Consider the following 23,914-nt stretch of genomic DNA (forward strand, 5'->3'; position numbering starts at 1 on the left):
ATTGTGAACTAAAAGCCAAGCACTTTCTTCATAGAAAAGTCCCTCAGGTCTTACACACTCTTATTTTAGACACCATTTAAAAAAAAAAAAAATGCTTGCTTATTCGATTTCCTAGCACGAAGAAAAGTAAAAGCAGCAATTTGGAGGCAGTGAGGGAGTGATGCTAGAGGCAAGCATAGTACGGAAAAATAAACAAATGCTAATAAATAGCTGCTAATTTGAGGTTATACAAAGGTGGTACCAAATGTACCAATGAAGCAGTTCTTTCCAATTAGATTATGGATATCAGCCTCTTAGTATGTTCTTTGACAAGGGAAAATTCAATTATAAATCAGTTGTTCAAAAACAACTATAAAATGTCATGTGTTTGGACATTACCCATGTAATAACTCCCATTTATACAGAAACATCATTAGGAAGCAGGAAATATTTTGAAGCAAATAACAATAAAAATATGACATAGTAGAGATGTTGATTGTAGCTATAACAGGGCACAGGGAGAACTCTACAGACTTAAATGCATATATTTGAAAATAGAACAAAACTAGAAAAGGAAAACAAAATAAATCCAGAGAAACAAAGAAATAATAAGTAAAGATCTCAGATCAATGAAACAGGTTTGGTACTTAAAATTGAGAAAGTGAAGAAAGCCTACAACGATTACTCAGATGAGCTTATTTCTAATTACTGATTAAGTTTGTGGCATTGCAGCAGTTATAGATTTTGGATTCTATACATTCTATAAAATAATTTGATAAAGTATACCTATCACTCTGCACCAGTGAATAAGAAAGAAAATTAAAAAAAAAAAAGAGTTTAGGAAGCTCTTATTATTAAGGCAAAACAAACAAACAAACAAACAAAAAACAACAAAAAACCCACAGAAAATAAATAATCAAAAAGCAAATATGTAATCCATCAGGCAAGTAAACATCAGATAAACAAGAGAACATCCAGTGCACAATAAAATTTTTGCTGGTAGCATGGCCAAAGTATATGTGACCATGCCCAGGGCAAGTACGTAATGAGACTGCAGACTGGTGTTGCCTGTCAGTGCTTCTTCCTGAAGGAGCAGGTGGGGAAGAAATGTGTAGCCCAGGAAATGGAGACACTGTTGAAATGGAAATGGGAGCCTTCCATGGTGTGGCTCTCTCTAGGCCAGAAATATGAGGTCTAGGAGAATTTATGTCTTCTTCCACAGGGGAGATACTAAAGACTATTCCAGGAAAGAAAGCAAAATTGTGATCCACCTGAGAGATGGAATGAAGTCCTTGAGAAGAGGAAAAGAGAAGAAGGGCAGAACAGGACTGGTATTTTAAGCAGTATGGTTTAATTGTTCAATAATCTGTTTTTTGTTTGTTTGTTTGTCTTTTTTACTTTTGCTTGCCTCCTAGCAAACTGAACAGGACACCTCTTCCAGTATGGGGAAACCAAGTTTACTGACTGCACTTGTAAGAAGGTTACATGTAGACTGAAATGGTGGATAATACGTCTGGATCGAAATAACTTAAGGACCTAGATTTCTGCAGTTCATCATGGAAGTAACAAGGAATCTGTTCATGACCTGTTTGACGTATCAAATGATGAGACATATTTTTCAAAGTAAAACAAACAAGGAAAAAGAGAGAGAGGGGAAAAAAAGCTTTTAAGAGAAAGAAGGAAAAAGAAAAGGAAGGAAAGGAAAAGAAAAGATAAAAGAAGGCAAGAAGGAAAGAGTGAAAGAAGGAAGAGAGGGAGGAAGGGAGGGAGGAGAGGAGAGGAAGGGAGAAAGAGAAAAGAAAAAAGGAAAGAAAAATTTGCAACAGGGCTTTCCTCTCCAGATATAGGCTCCTTTCTCTGAAGCTCCCTCCCCGTCGTCCCCCCCACCACTCTGCAACTTTGCCATTTGAATATGAATGTTACTAGTTTGTGTTGGGAGTGATAAGCTGGGAGGTTATTATCACCTTAATTTAGGACCATATAAACTGTTTGTGCAAAATTTCTTCTAGTTAAAGGTGGGCTCGGGTAGTAACTCACTTCATTAATTTTTAGTAACAAATAACTTTGAGTTAAAGGTGGACTGGGATAGTAACATCACCACATTAGTGTGCTGGTCTTTGACCCACACATCCTAGCAGACTCTTGAACAATGCATGGTGCCCTGGCATAAGATACACGGAACTAGACTCAGTGATCTCAGTTGTCTGAGAGCATAATTTCACGTTACTGAAACACAAAGGTCCAAATGCATTTACATCATGCATTAACATCATGCATTAACATCATGACACACATTGTTCTACTCCTCACGTTCTTTAATCAATAGAGATTGTCCTCAAAAAGTGCCATATATGACTGGGCGTTTTTAGACCTTTCACGTATGCAATTTTCCAAGTGTAAAATTTAAAAATGTGTGTGCCTAGGAAAATAAGTCTGTAATTTTTCACTTGTCTCCCTACAAACTCTCTTGTCTAACTTTTCAGAGCATGCCTCTCACCTGTTTTTAGTATTTTTTTCTCAGTAAAGTGACAGTTTTGCTCTGGTTTGTCAGTGTCAGTCCGGACTGTGCCTGTTTTCTTGCTTGCTTGTTAATATTGCCCACGTTTATTCTCAGTTTGGATGATAAACTCTACAGTCACCTTTACTCTGGTGCACTGCCCCAGAGGGTGAATACTGAAGCATCCCCAGATAGAATTAGAAACATTAAGGTCGGGATTGCAAAAGCGAGTGACACTAATGACTAAGTAATAAACCCCCTTGTTCTGGCTTACTATTATTTACTTTCAACACAGTGCAGGGAAAACCTAATGGAGTTGTCAGATGATCGATTATTAAAAATAATTTCAGAAATAGGTAGCTACATAATTTTTGGCATACGATTAAATTCAAAGAACTGAGGAACAGTTCTCAGAAAAATGAATCTGCTTCCATTATCATCTCTTAATGTAAACGTATTTTCTAATTTCCCTAAGAAAAGGGAAGAAATATAGAAATAAAATTGTGCTGGATGACTGTCTTGTTCTAGTACTAACTAGCATTCGCTTCTGTGATGTGACCACAAAAGCCCTATCAATCTCACTGAGAGATTTATTTTAAGAAAATGTTATTATAATGAATATTTAAGAAATCTTATAACTTTAGGTTTTACTTCACTGTGTGCTACCAATAATTATAATAACTCAAGTCCAAAGAACTTCTTAAAATGACTCTAAGATCACAGAAAATTGAATTAAAATTTACTTTACATATAAACTTTATTGAATATCATTTTAACGTAGTCACTGATAAAGGACTTTAAAGCACAGATGTATATTACTTGAGGATACCCGTCTGTGGAGGAAATAGGATGGACTGGTTTGGTCAGGATTAAAAAGGATGATGTAATAATGCCTAAAGGTGAAACAAGAGTGGACTTTCGTGTTTCCTTAAGTGGAAGATTGTGATGTCAAACTTCTAAGATACTTAGATTTTATGTTATATATTTAAATGAGTGGTGTAACTTAATTTTAAAATGTTTATATTTAAAATATGTGATGAAAGTTCTAGAAGACCGAGATGGTATATAGTTTCACATAAGTCTTTTGGATGATATGGGAATAAGAATGAGTGAAGACCCCTGATACTGAATTTTGCAAAATTCCCTAATTATGCCATGATCTTCTCCGTGTTACTATGTAACCTTATGTGTGGTAGGGGCAGACTTCTTTCCCAAAGTCACCTGTATAGTGATTTCCTACTTTAGTCACTAAGATTCAATTCTTTTACCATTTCTCTAGGAAGTCTGTTTGAGTATTTTCTTATTTTAAAGTAGAAACACATCGATGCATGTATCAAAACATCATAATTTACTATAATTACATATTATACATATATTATACATATATTATACATATACATAATTACATAATTGCAAATACATATTACATATTACATATATGTATGCCCCAGAATCCCAAACACTGAGTCCATTAAATCTATGAAGTCTCAACATGTTGTATAACACAGTCTCTGAAACATAAGAGTTACACAGGAAATGAAATTTGAAATGAAATTATTGTAAAAAGAATTTGCAAATAAGTTTGTTTTCAAAGAATCATGTGCATTTTACGCCACTGCTTTCCTTAAATTCTGTAGATGTTAAAATCTTGTCTAAAACTGAGAAGAAACAAACTTGCTGAAGTGACCATCTCTAATCACAATTGATTACCTTATTGACTATCCTTATCAATTTTACTTAAATGATTATTCTCTACAGCATAATATTTTGAATATTGAACACAGGATATATAATATATCCATAAGTGAAAGAGAGATACATTTCTTCTAGCATGGTAATTCAAAATTTATTTTTTACTATTGATGATTTGTACAAACATCTTTTGGTTTCACATATTCTATTAGGGATACATTACAAATACATAGGGTTATTGTTGATATCAAATTTTGGAAGACATAAGGTTTTCATATTTGAGTTATAATAGTTTTGGTTTTTTCTTGTTTTCTTAAGCAGTAAAAAATAAAAAACACATTAAAGGTATTTATCACTAATCATTTTGGTTTTTAATACCATTTTTTGTTATATTTTAATTTTAATATCTTTTCCATGTCAATATTTCTTGCCAAATCAGCATCAACCTCAATTTTTAATGTACTTCATGAATCACTAGTTTTCCTAAATTATCTAATAACCAAAGTTATTATTCATTATTTCAGTTCAAAAGTTACATATTTTTAAATAAGTTTAAGCCTTTATTAAAATCTGAAAAATGCATAACTCAAACTAATATAACGTTAATCATACTTCAATGTATGATTGAAAATAAAATAAAATAAAAATTGTTTTGAAACAGTTTGAAATGTTAGAATTTAGTTTACAATTTCAGAAAAATTTCTATTATTTTATCATATATCAGATTTGTTTTATATTCTTATTCAATTTATCTGAAACGTCTCCTATTTTTTTAAATATATAAATTTAAAGTTAGTAAAAGAAGGTACATTTCCTGGACTTTCAAGTTTGGATAGTTTAAGTTTTCCTCATTTGTTTTACTGACATGCAAAGACATTTTTCCAACTCACTAAAAAATTTGCACAGTTCCAACTCAACTGTTTTTCAGCCAGAGCCCCAAAAGTTCTTCCATCTTTCCATCTCACCAGATACGAGTAGAATTATGATAGAAGGGAAGTCAGAGGTCATGGTAAAAACTTGAATGGCTATACTTCCTTACCATCTGCTGTTAACAAGTGTGTTTTTCGTGTTTGTATTATTTCCTATGAGTATACCATGAACTATTAGTAGGTGAATTTAAGAACATTTCTTAAAAATTATACATATGGGGGCGCCTGGGTGGCTCAGTGGCTAAAGCCTCTGCCTTCGGCTCAGGTCATGATCCCAGCGTCGTGGGATCGAGCCCCACATCGGGCTCTCTGCTCCGCGGGGAGCCTGCTTCCTCCTCTCTCTCTGCCTCCCTCTCTGCCTAGTTGTGATTTCTCTCTGTCAAATAAATAAAATATTTTTTAAAAAATTATACATATGTATGAATTTGCCATAAAAATAGTGTCTTTCAAAGCTATCCAGGTTTTGCCTGGATTGGGATTGCTGGTACAGTGAGAAAACATTGAACTTCTCCAAGTTGCACCATGTTTACGTTAAGAATAATTGTTTCTGTTGTTATACAAACAGCCATAGTCTGACATAACTTGACAGTGTTTGAACACTCATCTGCCATTCTAAGGTGAAATACTTTATATAATTTACAGATGGGACTCACCTACCACATATTTTCATTGAACAGAATCTAAGAGGACATGTTGACAGAAGTTGTAGTTTCCCATCTTCCTAATTTCATATTCCTTAAATTTATTGATGAAGGCATATTGACCATGTGTATCAAATCAATTTATACTGTTACATTGGTATGTATTCCACAAAGGAAATTTAGTCTAAATAAAAACCTGGGACAGTTTAAAAAGAGCCAAGAGATGGAGAAGGTAATATTTAATAAAAGATATTAAAGGTATATTATATATTTTTCTGACATGCTATTCAGGAGCTTGGCCTTTTGAATCGGTTTCAGCAGTGGTGAAGGATGGTGGTTCCCCACCCACATTCTTTTTAAATTTTTTTTTTTAAGTAGGCTCCATAACAAAATGGGGCTTGAACTCATGACCCTGAGATTAAGAGTCACATGTTCTACTGACTAAGCAGCCAGGCACACATCTTTAAATTCCTTGTTACTATCTGGCTGGAGTTAGAGATTAGTTAATGTCCATGAAAGAGAAAGAATCTCACTGGCATGAAGATTAAATAATTTGATTACCACATTATCTAATACACAAAAAATAATGTATTTTTAATGAAATTAGTATTTTTTGAATTCGAAGAAAAAAATCCTCCGCATAGAAGCATTTCAAGACTTCACATTTCAAGACTTCACATTTCAAAATATTTCCTTGCCAACATCAACTAGAAATTGTGAGCAATCTAATCTTTAGTTTAAGACCTTGTGAAAATTTAAAGTATTTGTCAGAATAGCCACCCCTGCCTTCGGCTCAGGTCGTGATCCCAGGGTCCTGCAATCGAAATCCTGGTAGGATCCCTTGCTTAGGGGGGAAACTGCTTCTCCCTTTGCCTCTCCCTCCTGCTCATGTGCTCTCTCTCTCTCTCTAGCTCTACCCCAACAAATAAATGGATAAAATCTTTAAGAAAAAAAAAAAGAAAAGCCACCAAAATTTACAGAAAAATCTGCTAAAAGTAATACTTTATTATTCATTAAATAGAAAAACAAATTAAGGACCAAATACTTTGTCTTTAAGTAAATTGCTTAAAAAAAAACTTGCTGAAGTTATGTTATATTTTTATCTTTTCAAAGAGCCAAATTAAATTTTAATTAATGACTCCACATAGCCATGCAAATTTATCAGTTCCATTTTTCAGTTTGTTTTATTTTGTTGGTCTTTTCATAGATTCCAGGTATTAAAGTTTTGTCCATTTTTTCACTAAGCTATCTTTTTTTTTAAATTTTTTTAATAAAAATGTTCTTATGGTAACTTAAGAAAATTTCTGTAATAAAAACAAATATAGAGCCCCAGAAAGCCCTCCAGATTTAATTACTGTTTGTTATCATTAATATTATCAGGCATTGAGCCCTTGACTACTAAGTGCAATGCTACTTTCATTATTAATGGAAGTGATATAGTCATTAATAAACATGTCCAGAATTTGTGTTAATGAAAGCTGTTATGACAAAATTTCACATTCATTAATGAAATATGTTTACTCTTGAAAAAATAAAACTTCAAAACATTATCAGTCTGTAATCTCAAACTTATAATAGTGTAACTGAAGCAAAGAGCATTCAGAAATGTAATATTGTCTATTTATTATTTATCTAAAATTCAAACTTAACTGAGTATTTTACAATTTTATTTGCCAAGTTTTAAAACTCTAATTTCTGTTAAAAGAATTAATAAATGTGTGTTTTTTTCATAAATCAAATACAGTGTCCCTGTCTTTTCAAATTAAAAAGGAGATACCTTCATATCTATTGATATCATTCACTATTAAATAGAATGTTATAGCATTTACATACTGTCTTTATTTCAAGATTTTTCCAGTAAGAGACATTTAATTTTGTAGATATTGTAATGTCACACAGTAAGGAAAACCTAAAAGTATATTCTTGCACATGTTCCTTTGGGTATCTGACAAATATCTCTCCAAAGTAAATATTAGAAGGGGAAGTTTAAATTCAGACCTATTTTCATTTGAATAAACACTGACTATCCCTTCAGAATGTCTAATCAATGTATTGAAGTTGTTCAGAATGAATCTTCCCAAAATGTGCCACTTTCACACATTTATTATTTTGAGTTGATAGACAAGGCCCAAAGGATTTAAGAATAACTTTTTACCTCCCCCTTAACTGCTTCTAAGAATTTAGGTGGAAGGCCTGGTCCAGGGAGAGAACTACAGCCACAGATGACTGCAAAGAGTATGGGCTGTGTGTGGGCTTGGTGTGATAAACTGGGGGAAGCTTGGCAAGGCTTGTTTGTTCAAATTCCTGTATGTGTCCCCTTGTCTCTGTATGGCATGGCTTTGGTTACCAAATATTTGCTTTTCCCATCTTCCTGTGAATTTTCTTCTTTTCCTTTGAAGCCTCAGATCCTACCCGCCCTATCCCTAGTGTCCTTAGTTTAGGATAGCATGTAAACTTCAATTGCTTGGCTGTCTTTGAGTTTCTCATGTCTTTGTTGGGTTCCCATACATGCAAAATTAAATCTGGTTTTCTCCTGTTAATCTGTTTAATGTCAGTTTAACTAATAGGCCAGCTAAAGGAACTTAGAAGGGTAGAGAAAATGTTTTCTTCCCTTACAACAAATTAACAATTACAAATTCAATCTATTTTCATTTTCAAATTTCATGGCAAAAAGCCATAATTTATTTTAATTTTCATTCTTTCAATTTATGATGTTGACTTTTCAGAATTTTATTATTCATTTATATTTTATTCAACTATGTTACTATTAAGTTGTTTCAAATTTTTAGTTTATTGGTAATTTTTTAATATGTTAGATAGTAATGTTTGTTTAAAGTATACCAATTTTTTTCTTCCAGGCTGCCTCTTGATATCCTTGAAACTTGATATGTAAGTTTGTGGTGCTTTTGCTTCTTGGGAATTTCAATATTAATGCCATCATATTTAGCAGTACTTTTCTTTATGGATTTTGCATGCTTTCTTGAGAAAGCAAAGATGTCTGTTGTAGGCTAAGTGATATGCCCAAATACCTCCATGTCCTAATTTCCCAAATCTATGAATATATTACCTTTAATGGCAAAATGGACATAAGTTAAGGATCTTGAGATGAGAAGAATACCCTGTATTATCTGGTCAGGTCCAAAGTAATTACAAGGATCTTTATAAGAGAGAATTCACTGTGAAACATTGCATGAAGAAGTCAATCGGAGAAAGACAACTATCATATGATCTCCCTGATATGAGGACATGGAGAAGCAACATGGGGGGTTAGGGGGATAGGAGAAGAATAAATGAAACAAGATGGGATTGGGAGGGAGACAAACCATAAATGACTCTTAATCTCACAAAACAAACTGGGGGTTGCTGGGGGGAGGTGGGATTGGGAGAGGGGGAGGGGGCTATGGACATTGGGGAGGGGAGGCGAACCATAAGAGACTATGGACTCTGAAAAACAACCTGAGGGTTTTGAAGGGTCAGGGGTGGGAGGTTGGGGGAACAGGTGGTGGGTAATGGGGAGGGCATGTTTTTCATGGAGCACTGGGTGTTGTGCAAAAACAATGAATACTGTTACGCTGAAAAAATAAATAAAATGGAAAAAAAAAACATTGCATGAAGAGATTTGAAAGTTTGTACATCTGGCTTTAAAGATGGAGGAAGGGGATAGGAGACAAGGGAATGCAGTTCTAGAAGTTGGAAAAGACAAAGAAAGGAATTCTTTTTTTTTTTAAGATTTTATTAATTTATTTGACACAGAGAGACAGAGATCACAAGTAGGCAGAGAGACAGGCTGAGAGAGAGGCAGGGAAGCAGGCTCCCCACTGAGCAGGGAGCCCAATGTGGGGCTCAATCCCAGGACCCTGAGATCATGATCCAAGCTGAAGGCAGAGGCTTAACCCACAGAGTCACCCAGATGCCCCAGTGAAAAGCATTCTTTCCTTGGGGAGGACAAGGGAGGACAGCCCTTCAGGCACCTTGATTTGAAAACAATAAAACTCACTTTTGACTTTGACCTTCAGAACAAAAAGAGAATAAACTTTTGTTTTTAGCCACCAAACTTTTGTTAATTTGTTGTAGCAGCAATAGGAAACTAATACAATGCCTAATCTAAATGTATGAACTTTTTCTGTATTTTTAACAGTTCTATAATTCTTTTTTTGTAACCAATTTAAACCTGCTGTCAGTTTTGTAACTGACAATACTTTTTGTAGGCTACATTTTCACAACAGCCATTGCTCTATTATTAATGATTGAAAATGGCTTTGCTTCTCTAAATTTGCTTTTTATTGTTTAATTAACATATAATCATAAGAAAGTCACTAAATTCTCTTTGTTATGCTGTGGGTTTATTTACAGATCATTGTGATAATGGTACATTTTATGAATATTTATTTCTTTATATAATGTTTGCTTTTATCAGGTAAGGCAAAAATCTTCATATTGTTTTTCTTTCACAAATGCTTTTAGATAATCTTATGTACTTATTCCAGAAAAACAAAACAAAATAATCTTTTGTTCTCATTTAAAAATCCCTGTTAGAGCATTAATCATGAGGATTTTCTAATTGCTTTTCAAAGGGAGGACATTTGTTCATTTTAATTTTGAAATGACCATCAATATTTCAAATACTTCCTCTTCCTTTTCTTTGTTTTTGGAACCCCTATTACTAGGTGTTAGAGCCCTGGTTTTAACTGGTAATCTTCTGAATTTTAATTTATGTTTTAATTTCTTAAATTTTATACTGTGTTCTAAAAGATTTTGTGAACTCAATTTTTCATTTTTAAAAATTTGAATTTTTCATGTCATATATTTGTGGCAAGGTCAGATGGATCTGGATTTATATCTTCCATTGTGAGCTCTGACCAGGCCGAGAGGACAGCTGCTGGCACTCTTCCTGTGGGAAAAATCAGCCTCATGGGTAAGTCTTTTCTTGGTTTTCCTCTTCAGATAATTATTAGTCTCCTGAACACAGAAGAGTCCCTTAATTTATTTCCTTTGAAGCTATCTGTGAACTTTTATATTAGTAGCATATACTTTAGTATATCTTTTCTTTCTATAAACTATGTTTGTAAGTATAAATTCCAGCATGTTCTCAATCTGAGGTTTTTAAACTAGAATTAATATTTCATGAAATAATACACCCATGAAACTTTGAAATTGTTCTTGGATATGATGTAAGATGTAGTATTTTCCAAATTTTCTGCTTCCTTATTAAGTTAGATTTTGGGTTTTTATAATGTGTAACTCTCATTTAATTTCTAAGCCACATTAACCTATCTTTACAAAATGAATGAATGAGTTATAAGTCATGTGCACCTGGGGATTTTAGGAACTGAACTTGGACTGCTGTTTCATTTTCTTTTAGTTTATTTCCTCTTCCCTCTCAATTTTATTTGCCCTCATTACTATAAATTATAATTTAGTGGAAAATAATACATATGATATATAATCACAAATGTATGGGAGTACAAGTATATGCATTGTTATCTTAAATTTAAAATATATACCTTATAGATTAATATATATATTTATGTATTATATTAATATATGTAATATATATATTTAGGCATGTATATTACATAGTTTTCTCAAACTTGCTGAAGTTATGTTATATTTTTATCTTTTCAAAGAGCCAACTTAAAACTTATTAATGACTCCACATAGCCATGCAAATTTATCACTTCCATTTTTTAGTTTGTTTTATTTTATTGGTCTTTTCATAGATTCCAGGTGTTAAAGTTTTATCCATTTTTTCACTCAAACATCTTTTTTTTTTTTTCAAGATTTTTTTTTTTTTTTAAATTTGACAGGCAGAGATCACAAGCAGGTGGAGAGGCAGGCAGAGAGAGAGGAGAAAGCAGGCTACCCGCAGAGCAGAGAGCCTGATGTGGGGCTCGATCCCAGGACCCTGGGATCACGACCCGAGCAGAAGGCAGAGATCTTAACCCACTGAGCCACCCAGGTGCCCCTCACTAAGCCATCTTAAAGCTACAATATTTCATTTGTGAACTACTTTTTAGGTACATTTTATATTTTGTCTTACATAGCATTTTAAAATTTTTATTTTAATCTACTTCTGAGGTAGGTGTCTTAAACTATGAAGAGAAGGTTCACTCCAAGTTATTTTATATATTCTACTTTTTATGTATATTTCTATTTTTTTTACTTTTATCTCTACTTTTTCTATTTTCATTTCTACTATCATTTACAAACACTATTAGAATTTTTTGGGGTTGTTCACAGGTGTATTTGGATTGTTCATTATTATTATTTTCTGTTTATATTGCATTAATACATTGAAGTCATTGGATATGACCTAACTAATTGATTTTATTTGGAATTTCTTGAGATGGTCTATGTAGCCTGAATGTATTATGTAGGGGTTTGTTGTTGTTGTTGTTGTTGTTTGTTTTTAGTATATATTCATAGGGCTCATACTTAAAATAGAATTAAACTTACTATAGAATTATATTACATTTTATGTCATTTCATTGTGTTGCACATATTTGCCCATATAAATTCTGGTTACAACTGTTCTCATTCATTTGAAGTTGGCCATTCTTAATCTTTGCAAAGTTTTTGGTTTTTCATTTTGTTTTTAGTGTTTTTAGTGTTTTGAGCATCGTGGCTCAGCATCCTATTCTGTTCCTCCATTGATAAAGGAGATTATGGGATGGCTTGCTAAATCTGTTTTCCTCCATAAAGGGAGATGTCAGATTCCACTGCTTGATTGAGCATTTTCTCACATAGCCAGTCTATGTAACTCTATGTTGCTCTGTCTTGGGGATGAAAGGACAGTGCCAAGGTCTTTTCTCAAGCACATTTGTGTATCTCACTATTTTGCTTTTACTATTCTCACTTATTATTAAAAGAACATTTATTTCCTCTGAAGTGAAGAAAAGAATTCAAGAAATACCTCACTTTTATTGTATTGGACATAGATTGTATACACTTCAGACCTTTGCCTTTTCAAACTAAAACTTTTTTTGGTGATGTCTTAGCAGTTTCTTTCTTTTTTCATTCTCTTTCTTTCCTTCTTAGAAAGAAAATAGAAAAGAAGTAACTCTATACACAAAGTTAAGGACTGATCATTTCTAATACTGATTTAGCAGTGAAGGCTCTGCTAACAGTGTCTCAAACCATATGTGTCCAAAATATTTGGAAGTATTGGAGTCTATCTAATCAGTATAATGATTAGGGTGTGTCTTTTGAACTTCTGGTTTCCCAACAATTGTCTATAGAGTCTACTACCTTATGTATCTACCAGGGTAGAGGTGTTGCAACTTTCAGGAACTTAAACTTGAAATTCAATGATTCTGTAAAACACCATTTGTGTCTGGAATCAAGATAATGTTAATTGCAAAGCTGTGTTCATCTGCTAAGGAGCAGAGAAAACCAGTCTCCAGAGAAAAGAATGAAGCAGACATACAAAGTGGTGAAGAGATGAGAGGTCATAAGGCTCCAAGGGAGGAGAAAGGGAAAGACTGATGGTGTGGAAGCTTTGATCCTTGATAGATTTCCACATCTGGATTCTCAGCCCTCAGGAGGTCTGAATGCACTGCATGCCCTTGTGTCCCATGAAATGCAGCTGCACCCTTTGCTTACATCCTTTTCATAAATTTCTTTCCCTTTTCCCCCCTTTATTCTATTATTTTGGCTTATGGCATTTTAAATTCCGTTCTCTAATGAGCCAAGATTAACCTTGACAAAGATGAATATTACTTGCAGCTTACATTGTAAGGAGATTAATGTAAGAGGTTTTATTTAACACACTGCACAGGTAAAAGAAAGGAATGATAACTTGGGTAAAAAATAAATAAGTAAATAAAAGCAGATTATAGTTGCATCTTTCAGGCCCTTACTAGATCAATTTTACTTTAGTTCTACCTGCTTAATTGTATTTTTAATTCCTACCTAGTCAAATATATTAGACTATCAGCAGTTCCTAAAATCATTGACTACTGATGGCATTGGGAATCTGTTACTATTGGAAGAAAAACAAAACAAAGCAAAACAAAAATAACCTGAGGGGTAGATTTTCTGAATCAAATAAATGTTATGGTAGCACCTTTATGTTCCAGTATATGTTCTAAAATTTTAATCACTTTTATTATCAAAATAGATTGAAAAAGAAATAGTATCTCTAAGGCTATAAAGATGCATCTCATCTTATTTAAAGATGCACAATTTCATATTTTATATTACAGCATCAATCACATGTTCAAAAAAGTAAACTTCTGTGATTATTTATCACAATTATGTAATAAATCTGATTAAGGCACACAAGTGATATTAGGAGACTTTAAAACATGAACACATTTTTATATATTAGCACATCAATTTGCATCATATATATGAATACACAGTCTTCTGTTACTAATTTTTTCATGTTAATAAAAACCTCAGATATTGTGGAGGATGAATTATCTCTGAATTATTCAGACAGAGCACAGGTATTATGGTCTGCCATAGCCTCAAATTATGATTCCATTCCATTCCTAGTTCATTGTTCTAAGCAAATTACTTAAATTCTGTAAGTCTCAGTTTCTACTTTGAGGTCTAGGAGTCGTTATACTAGCCTTATATTCCAATGTTTTAAAAACGTGAAACAGTGCCTGGCATATAGTAAGCAAATGGTGTGGAAAATCAGAAGCGACTGAGGAAACTCAAGCCGCACACAGAAATCAGGGAGAACACAGCTTTATTCTCGCTGGCGGGCTCAGCGGGTCGTTTCCCAAAGGCTGAGCACCCAACAAGGTTAGGGGTAAGTTTTTATGGTTATGGGTGATGGGGGATGGTAACGGGACATTTTTGCTGTCTTTCAGGCCAATGGGCCTCCTTTATGTGGAAGTATCATCTATACGGAGGTGTCTCAGGAGAATGCTAAATCATCCTCAGGAGAATGCTAAATCATCCTCAGGAGACTTGTTTTTTTCTTTTCTTAACCAAACAGATCAGCCATTTGGTCTTTTCTTCCGCCTCAGCAGGAGCAATGGAGAGCAGTAGACAGGAAGAGGCTGGGGCCTGGTGGTCTCTGTCCACCTCAGTGGTAATTGATTATTAATATTAAGGCAGGAGAAGAATAACTGCATAAATTAATATATACATAAATGAATAACAGTCATTGCTTTCGTAGGTACAGGGTCTCCTGCGTGATTTCTCTCAAGTTTGTCATCCTGACTCTCCTGACCTCACCCTTGGGGAGCCTCAACTGCTTCAGGGATCTCTCTCAGATCTTCTGCCCAGAGCCCCATCTTTTGGCATACTGCCCCAAATCACTCGGTGAAGACCCTAGGAAAATATTACCTACATTGCAACTCATTATTTGGCTGGAGAGCCCTGGGCTTCTGTCATACCTACATTAAGAGTTTGACCATGTGTTCTCTGGTTTCTTACCACACCCAAGTGATCGATTCTGTCCTTGTTCTACCAGGGTGAAGGGAAGTCATCAATCTGTTCTTTCAAATGGTGCTTCTCACTTCTAGCACGTAGTTCTCTTTTCTATTGTCAGCTCCCTGAGGAAAAAAAAGGAATGTTTTTGTAGCTTCTGAAACATGTTAATTGGGGGAGGATTGGTTCTTAGGATGGGAGTAATGGCTTCTTGCCATAGTGTATAGCCTATTCTTATTGTATCTTAACTATAGAAATTTCCTAAAAATTTCAAGGTAATTTTGGCGAAAATCATCAACCCATGGACCTGAAGTTATGATTCCTGTGTATAATGTTGTTCTGGTGAAACATGGAAGTTGGTGAGAAAACTTGGGTTCAAGTTTCAGATCTCATTTTCACTCGTTGTATCATACAAACTGTAGCTTTCCTGTATTTAGCAAGGACTTTTGCCCTGTAAATATCCCCCTGCCTTGCAAACACCAAAAAAGGGAAATATTTTGATAGAGGAATGAGGCTATTAAGCAAATTATTATACTCCCTGAATTCCATCTCCTTTACCAATGAAGCAGGGATAAGAATTTTAAATTTATAAAATTAAAGTGGATTAAGAAATAGCAGTAATTTGTGTTACAATCTTTGCATATTAACTAAGGCCTATGTTTTTCTTGGCTCTACAGCTGTGAGAGGTTTAGGGAGATATTTTGAAACTAAATATCGTTAAAAAAAGACTTCCAATGATTGAGAATATGTGTGTCTAGGAAAATAGTCTTATTGGTGACAGAGCGAATAGCTCTTTTCTGTCTATAATTTTAGACATGGTAAATAGACCCTCTCAGCACTTTGAAACTAAAAACAGATGGTTTAGTAAGTCCTGCTGGATGAAGGAGACAAGACAAATCAGAGGGTAGAAGACCCTGTTGTTCCCTGCTTTCACCACCAAATAGATCCTTTCTCCCTTCCTCCTCAGTCAAGCCATAATTTGTTTGTTTGTTTGTTTCTCAAGGATCCACCCTACTTTATGTTGCCACAATCCTCCAGGGGAATCGAACTTAGTTCACAAAATCAAATCCTTTTGGTCTAAGTATGATGGTCCAATTACTGTCATCATGGATCAGTTTAGAAGTGGGACTATGACATAATTCTTAGCTATAACATAGGAAGAGCACATTTGGCAAACTTCTAAAAGCTTTTTCTCATTGAGATGACAAAAACACTTTGGAAGAGTGTTCTTCTCCCCTGCACCGCCATCCCCCACCTTTCCCCTGAAATTATAGTAACCATGTTGAGAACATGACAGAAAGCAGCAAAGCTTCTGACAGAGTAAATACAAAGAAATGGAGACTTTAGCACTATCTCTGAGTAGGAAGAGCTCTGGTAACACCTATTTGGAACTCCTTGATCTGTTAGAGAAAATACTTTCCTTACTTTTAAAATTCGGTTGAGACAAGTATATTATGTGCATCAGAAAATATTCCAATGGATATAAAGATGAGTTCAGTATGAGCCATGAAGTTCCATGGGCTGGGTGGCAATTGGTTAGTGAGTTCAACGTGATAATTTAAAATAGAGAATGTGAAAATTGATGCCATTGCTCTATGAACACTGAGATTCTTTATTAGGAAAACATATTGTCAAAAGTAAATTATTTAGAACATTTCCTTTGAAATTGGATGTAATTCATTGGAGATACTAGAGGTCAGCAATCATAGTTAGTTTTGTACATCCACTGCATAGCACAAACTAAACATTCGGTAAGTACTTAATGAATAATAATAAAAGCATAATCGCTTTGAAAAAATATTTTATATCTCCTATGCAATATTTTATAACTGATGGTGAGAGGAGCAATAATTATTGAAACACATTGCTAAAATAATTGCTGTAGTTGAAATAGGATATTATGGATGGAATGCAACAAATGACAAATTAATGATATTATATATTTATATAATATATGGTTGTTATAATATATATAACTATATCATTAGATATAACATATATCATTAGATATAACATATATCTAATGATATATGATATATAATTATATCATTACATATTTATATAGTATATAACTATATTTGTTATGTCTAGATGAATTTAAACTATAACATTTCATTAAGTCTTTAAGTTTTTATTTTAATTCCAGTTTGTTAACATATTAGTTTCAGGTGTATGATTTAGTGATTCAACACTTCCATACATCACCTAGTGGTCATCAGGACCAGTGTTCGTATATTTTCTATAACACTTATACTTATCACCTTAAGTGACAGATTTATGTGTTAAAAATTACAGATTTTAAGCAAAAATTTGATTTTACTAAATTTTCTATACCAAAAAAAAAAAAAAAAAAAGGAGGGGGGAATCTGATTCTAAAAGGTAAAGCCTAAGGTTAGTGGGAGTACTCACAAGAAAATGTCAAATTTTCTTTTTATCTTATCACATTCTACTTTTCTTTCCTTCTACTTTCTTCAAGTTATTCTCTCATGACTTCTGGCTCCCTATTCTATGCTAATTTCTGACATGTGCCTCCAAGGCACTAATTCAGTGTCTTAGACTGATTTCTCTGGTCTGCTCTTCAAAGTGCACTTGCTCTCAGCAACCTAGTTTTGAAGAGGAAAGTTCATAGTCTATTTCACCTTAGAGTGGAGTTGAAAAGTGTATTACCTAAAGTCGGAATATAAGACATTCTTTGGCGATATTTAGGACAGCCACAAATTATATTATGAATGGACCTGTGGTTATGTTTGATATAAGCCAGTAGGGAAAATGGAGAATCCACCTAATCATTCAGATCAATAGAATCAACTCTAAAGAGCAACTGGAAGCAGAATTCTCCCTCTCTGTCTTTTTTTTTTTCCTAAGATTTCATTTGTTTATTTGAGAGAGAGAGAGGGAGATAGAGAGAGAGAGCATGAGCAGGGGGAGAGGGAGAGAGACTCCCCACCGAGTGGGGAGCCTGATGTGGTGATTAATCCCAGGACCCCAGGATCATGACCTGAGCTTAAGGCAGAGGCCTTACCAACTGAGCCACCCAGATGCCCCAGAAAAAATTCCCTCAAACAATCCACAAGCCGCTGGATGTAGATAGGTGACTATTTTATTTTTCTATAAGACTTAACCTGAGGAAGTTAATTATAAATATTAGAAGATAAAATTAACAATACAGAAAATAACCTTATGATGAATAACTCTAAGAATGCAAATGAAACCCTCTAACTAGTGAACAAAGGTTATACTCAGAAATATTAAGAGTATGTGTGTGTGTGTGTGGTTATGTGTGTGTGTGGTTATGTGTGTGTGTTGAACTAGGTGCATTTCTTAGAGCTAAATATAATCTATATGAAGACTATAGTTGGATATTTTTGGAATTCAAAATGTGTGCACCCTACTGACTTGAACAATTTGATGCAAATTCAACAAATATCTCATGATTAGTTACTTATATATTCCAGGATTTGGATTCAGAAAAATATCTACATGTGGTCTTCTATTTTTAAAGTGATTTGGGAGATTTGTGCTATAAAAAATAAGAAATGTTAATATTCAATTATCTTTTCATTTTGTTTTTCTTTGTATTTGAACTCTGGTACATTTGAAAAGCAACAACTGGGAGAGAAAAACAATTTTAGAAATTGTGGATTCTTTCACAGAACTATATCTAAACTCAGATTTGTAATATTCTTTCTATTTTCTAGAATTATTATGTAAGTTATTTTGAGAAATTATATTTATAACGTATGTGTGCATGTGTATGTATTTTTGATGTTAGAAAAATACTTGTAAATATTCTTAATTATATTCAATTTTATTTAATATAACATTTTTCTCACATTTGCAATGCTCTTGGAAATATTGGGCTGTAGACTATATTGAAATATATGAGAGTCTGAAAATTAAACTGATGGATTTTCCTAATGTTTTCACATTTTCCAGTAAACGCTGCAATCAGCTCACATATTTTTTCTTAGCAATTCCTCAACTACTTCCCACCTTGAATGGTAAAAATTTAATGGCTTAAAGTAGTGCATATTAATACTGTCACTATTCATTAATCATTAATATTAATGATCTTGAACAGTGTTATCAAAGAGCATTTTCTTCAATGATGGAAATTTTTAGTAATTTCCCTGTACATTGTGATAGTCACTAACCATATGTATTGAGTCTTTGATATGTGACTAGTGTAACTGAGGGAGAAAATTTCTATTTCATTTTGTTTTACTTAATTTGAATATAAACTTAAATAAGCACATATGGCTAGTGTTTCCTGTATGGTATAGCACAGTTCTATAACATTGGGAGTAAATATGTATTTTCAAAGGCTTTTTTGATCATCTCAAAACAGTACTCAGAGCCTTCAAAACTGGAAGGACACAGAATGAGAGAGAAAGGAGGAGATTTTTTTGATATTGTGAATCAAAAAAAAAAAAAAAAGAATTCCACACCATGAAAGCCCTAATGAGGTATATGTGTAAAGTAGAAATGGAAAATGGTGTATATAAATTAGAGGAAAAAAAGATTAGATCAAAATGTTTTGTCTTCACAGTAACTTACATTAAAGACTGCATGGCTTTTCTTGAGGAGGGCATGCATTTGATCTTCATTCTGCCCTTCCTCTCCCAATTTCCTGTCCTAAATAGATCTTCATATTCATATTTACACATTCGGCCTACAGATATTCTGGTCTGTTTATTTACCTTAACCTCCGTTTAGGAAATATTTTTCTTGCTATTTTAAAGGTATATTTATATGAGTTTAATATTAACAAAAAATGCCTTTATTTTATAATCTATGAAAAGATAATGTGAAAAGTTGAACTCTTTTCTAAGTCTCAATTATTAATTTGTTAAATAAGAATATTTGTTATGTATTTCTTTTAATGGGGTAAATAGACAAATGTCTGCTTTACCTATAAAGTCAACTATATCCGTAATTTTTTGAGGAAATATACACTGACATAATTAAAATCAGTAAAATTTGTGCCATGTTACATAGTTTCAAAAAGAGCATTGATCTAATCTTATTTGTGAAAAAATATTTCATGTTATTTCAGAAAACTTCTGTGCATCAAAAGACACTAACAAGAAGGTGAAAAGAAAACACATAAAATGGCAGGAAATATTTGAAATCTTATATCTGATAAGAACCTTGTGTTCAGAATATATTGACATATATTAAACATACAAAATACATATATATTAAATATAAAATATACTTCTCAGTATACAATTGAACAAAAAGAATGCAAGTAATCCACTTAAAATAATATGTATTTCTCCAAAGTGGACATACAAATGGCCAATAAGCACATGGGAAGATGGTCAGCATTATTAGACATTAGAGAAATACTAATCTAAACCACAATCAAATATATTTAAATAGTCTCTTTAGTTTCTTAGATTACTATAAAATTGAAATAAAAGGAAAGCAACTTATAGTAGTAATATGAATTTCCCTATTATATGTATATCCTGACTAGCTTGAAAGACATAACAAAGTCACTGTGTACTTACACCTACATGTAGCCTAACTGTAAATGTGATAGGAATGCTGTATGTAAATTTCAAATCACAAGCAGCATTACCATGATAATAACATGTTCTCTTGACACAATGAAAAAAATAGTACAATTTTGAACAAAGTACTTGAACAAAGTACTTGGAAATTTGAAAAAAGTACAATTTTGAACAAAGTACTGTATTCTTTCAATTGACATGGGAGTTGCATTTGTAGAATGTCTTGTAAATAGTAAACTCCTACAAAAATCATTTTATTCTGTAGAATTGTGTTGTTTAGACAAATACATGCATATTTTTTACCACCATGAATGATTAGCAGAATATATAATGTTCTGGAGGATCGGGAAAAACACTTAAGTTTGTTTTTTTTTTTGTTTTTTTTTTTGTTTTGGAGTGATTGCTATACTCCCAAATTGTACAAATCCAAAAGTGGTATGTACATTGCAGATCAAATAGTATCCATTGTTTGCTATATCACCAAGCCACTAAAAGCAAATAACAGTACCAATGAATAAGAAAGAATACAATAGCAACAGCAATTTCTAAAATACTCTTATTCCCAGTGGTTGCACTCTTAAGAACCATTGTTTTATACTGCTTCTGTAGGAATTACATCCATACCTCTAACATATCCTTTCTCCTTTACAACTTATTTTTTAAAAGGTGACAACTATACTTTCCAAAAGGACATATTAAAAACGGACATGATAAACTGAGGAGATATGAGAAAACTAGTTTTGGGACCAAAGCAGACCAAACTCCTCCAGGTGTGAAAGAGATTGAAGTAAGGGAGGAGTTCTTGGAAATTAGGAAGAGGTTCTTTGTGGGCTGATCTTCACCCATTAATGCAGGAAGGAAGGAGTGCTTCTTTTTCCCCATAAGCCTAATGAGATAAATTCAAGAAGACCACTTTAAAAGTTTCTACTTGAATTCACCAAAGTTACTGTAACATAGTGGGATGGTGACCAACATACACACACACACAAATATATATATATATATATATATATATATATATATATATATATATATACACAATTTATAGAAATAGAGGGCTATTCCTTTGATGGCAATAGAGTGGAGATCTGCCTCTAGGAAAAGAATTCAACTTCTACTGACATTTCCAGGTGTGCACTGTTCATCTCAATGAGTGAAATACAAACTATTAAAGGTAGAGATTTATTTTTTTTCATTGCTAAAGCTCTGCCATCCAAAGTATTGCTTAGAAAACACCAAGTGTCCATAAATATTTTGAACGACCAAAGGAATAAATGAGTGATATGTAGGATAGAGTAAGTGGTGACACCCTGCGTAGATGATGGGTCAGTTATCATTTGTCAGGCTAGAGACACAGGAACAGTAGCATAGTTAGAGGAGTGGAAGAAGAAAGATGGCAATAGTATTGGGAATATTAAGTTTAGGACTAGAGACCATCCAAATTTAGGCACCCAGTAGGCTTTTGGATATGCATATCTAGATTTTAGGAGAGCCACTAGATCAAAACAAAACAAAACAAAAATAACTGTATATCAATGTCATATAACATTACAGTATACATCATAGGCTGTCAGAAAGAATACTTACAGTAGGTTTGAGATCACCTCATTGCCTATTGCATTCTGGGGCAGGGCAGATATAGTAGCCGAATAGCCCATCAAATTTGGTCTATGGGCTTATAGAAGGCATGATTCAGGAGCCATCAACTCTTCTGGAATGACCAAGGGCTATCCAGTGCTTGTTGTTACAGAAGTATAAATTGGCAAAGTGTTTGAAGATAATCTGACAAGAGGGAAAGAAGATATTGGGCAGTAGCTTGCAAAGGAAGGATTTTTTTTTTCAATTTTGCTTTTAAGATGGCAGTAAAAACAACATATTTGTATACCAATGGAGATTATCCTATCTAATGCAAAATGATAATTATGGAGAAGGAGGGAAATTTTATTTCTAGGCAAGAGGATGGGAACTTCTGCAACAACCAAGGACTTGCCTTTGCAGTGTGTTGGATAATTCCTCTTTGGTAATGAGAAGAAAGGCACAACATATGGGTGAGAATCTGGTACATCCAAGGTCTATTCGTTCTATTTCTAAAATGTGACCTCTCTCCAGACTCTCATAGAGATCCTGTAATAATTAGGTCCTTATTTTATCCCTCTATTCCTATCAATACCACTCACACATTCACTGAATATTCATTTAAATATTTACTTAGGCTGATTTGCATGCCGCTTTCCTGCTTTGCTGTGCTACATTTATCATTTTTGGATGATACTCTGCCATCTTAGAATACTCCTCTTTCAGCTCTCAATTCACACTTAATAACATGGACATGTCTTTCAAATGTCCACTTACATTGCCTTTGCTTTTTCCTCCTGTGATTCCAGGCATTGCTGCCAAAACCTCCTTTTAGTGTCTCATTGGCCATTTGCTTATCACTGTCTACATACCTATTGTTTTGTATAGTACTGCATCTATTACTTTGATGCATGCTCCACTAATTGCATAGTAATGCACCTGTTACCTAATGGTAACACAACTAGACCATCAGCTTTATAAGGACAGCACTTCACAACTTGGCATATCTTAGGACCTCAATAAACGTCTATTGAATGAATATTCAAATTCCTATTTTCCAGCTCCCGGGGCAGAATCCTTTCAAAAGTTTACAAAAGAGTTAACATAAAAAATAAATTGTCTCTTACTACTTTATGACCTGAGCACTGGGATGCAAAACTGTGTCATAAGGAACTAGCTATGTTATAATATAATTCTGATTTTTGGAAATGTGATTAAAAAAAAAATATGGTAGTCAATGGTAAACCCAGTAATAGTCAAAGTAATTATAGAGCACTGAAACTTTGTTCAGGTAAACAATGGAGCGTGTCTACCACCAACGGAGTATAAATAATACTGAATGTCACAACAAATTGCCCAAACACAGAAACCACTGAGAGGTCTTTCAGATCACAAAACTCATTGATCTCCTTTGGCATTTAGCACAACTGGAGATAATGCACTAGGACTTTGGTGGAGTCTAGGTTCAGTGTTCTGTCTGAATTTCAAAAGCAATCTTTTGGACATGATAACAATCATAAAGGTGTTATCTATTACTTCATAACCAAAATGGCATTTCCATTATTATCTGTGAGCTTTCCAATATCTCCTTTGGGATTCCCCAAAGGGATTCGATTTCATCAGGACAAAACACTTCTGAGTGTAAGTAAATTCAGGCCCTCAAAATATAAGAAAACAAAATATATCACTGAAAGT

Source organism: Meles meles, chromosome 14, assembly GCF_922984935.1.
Source record: "Meles meles chromosome 14, mMelMel3.1 paternal haplotype, whole genome shotgun sequence".
NCBI lineage: Eukaryota > Metazoa > Chordata > Mammalia > Carnivora > Mustelidae > Meles > Meles meles.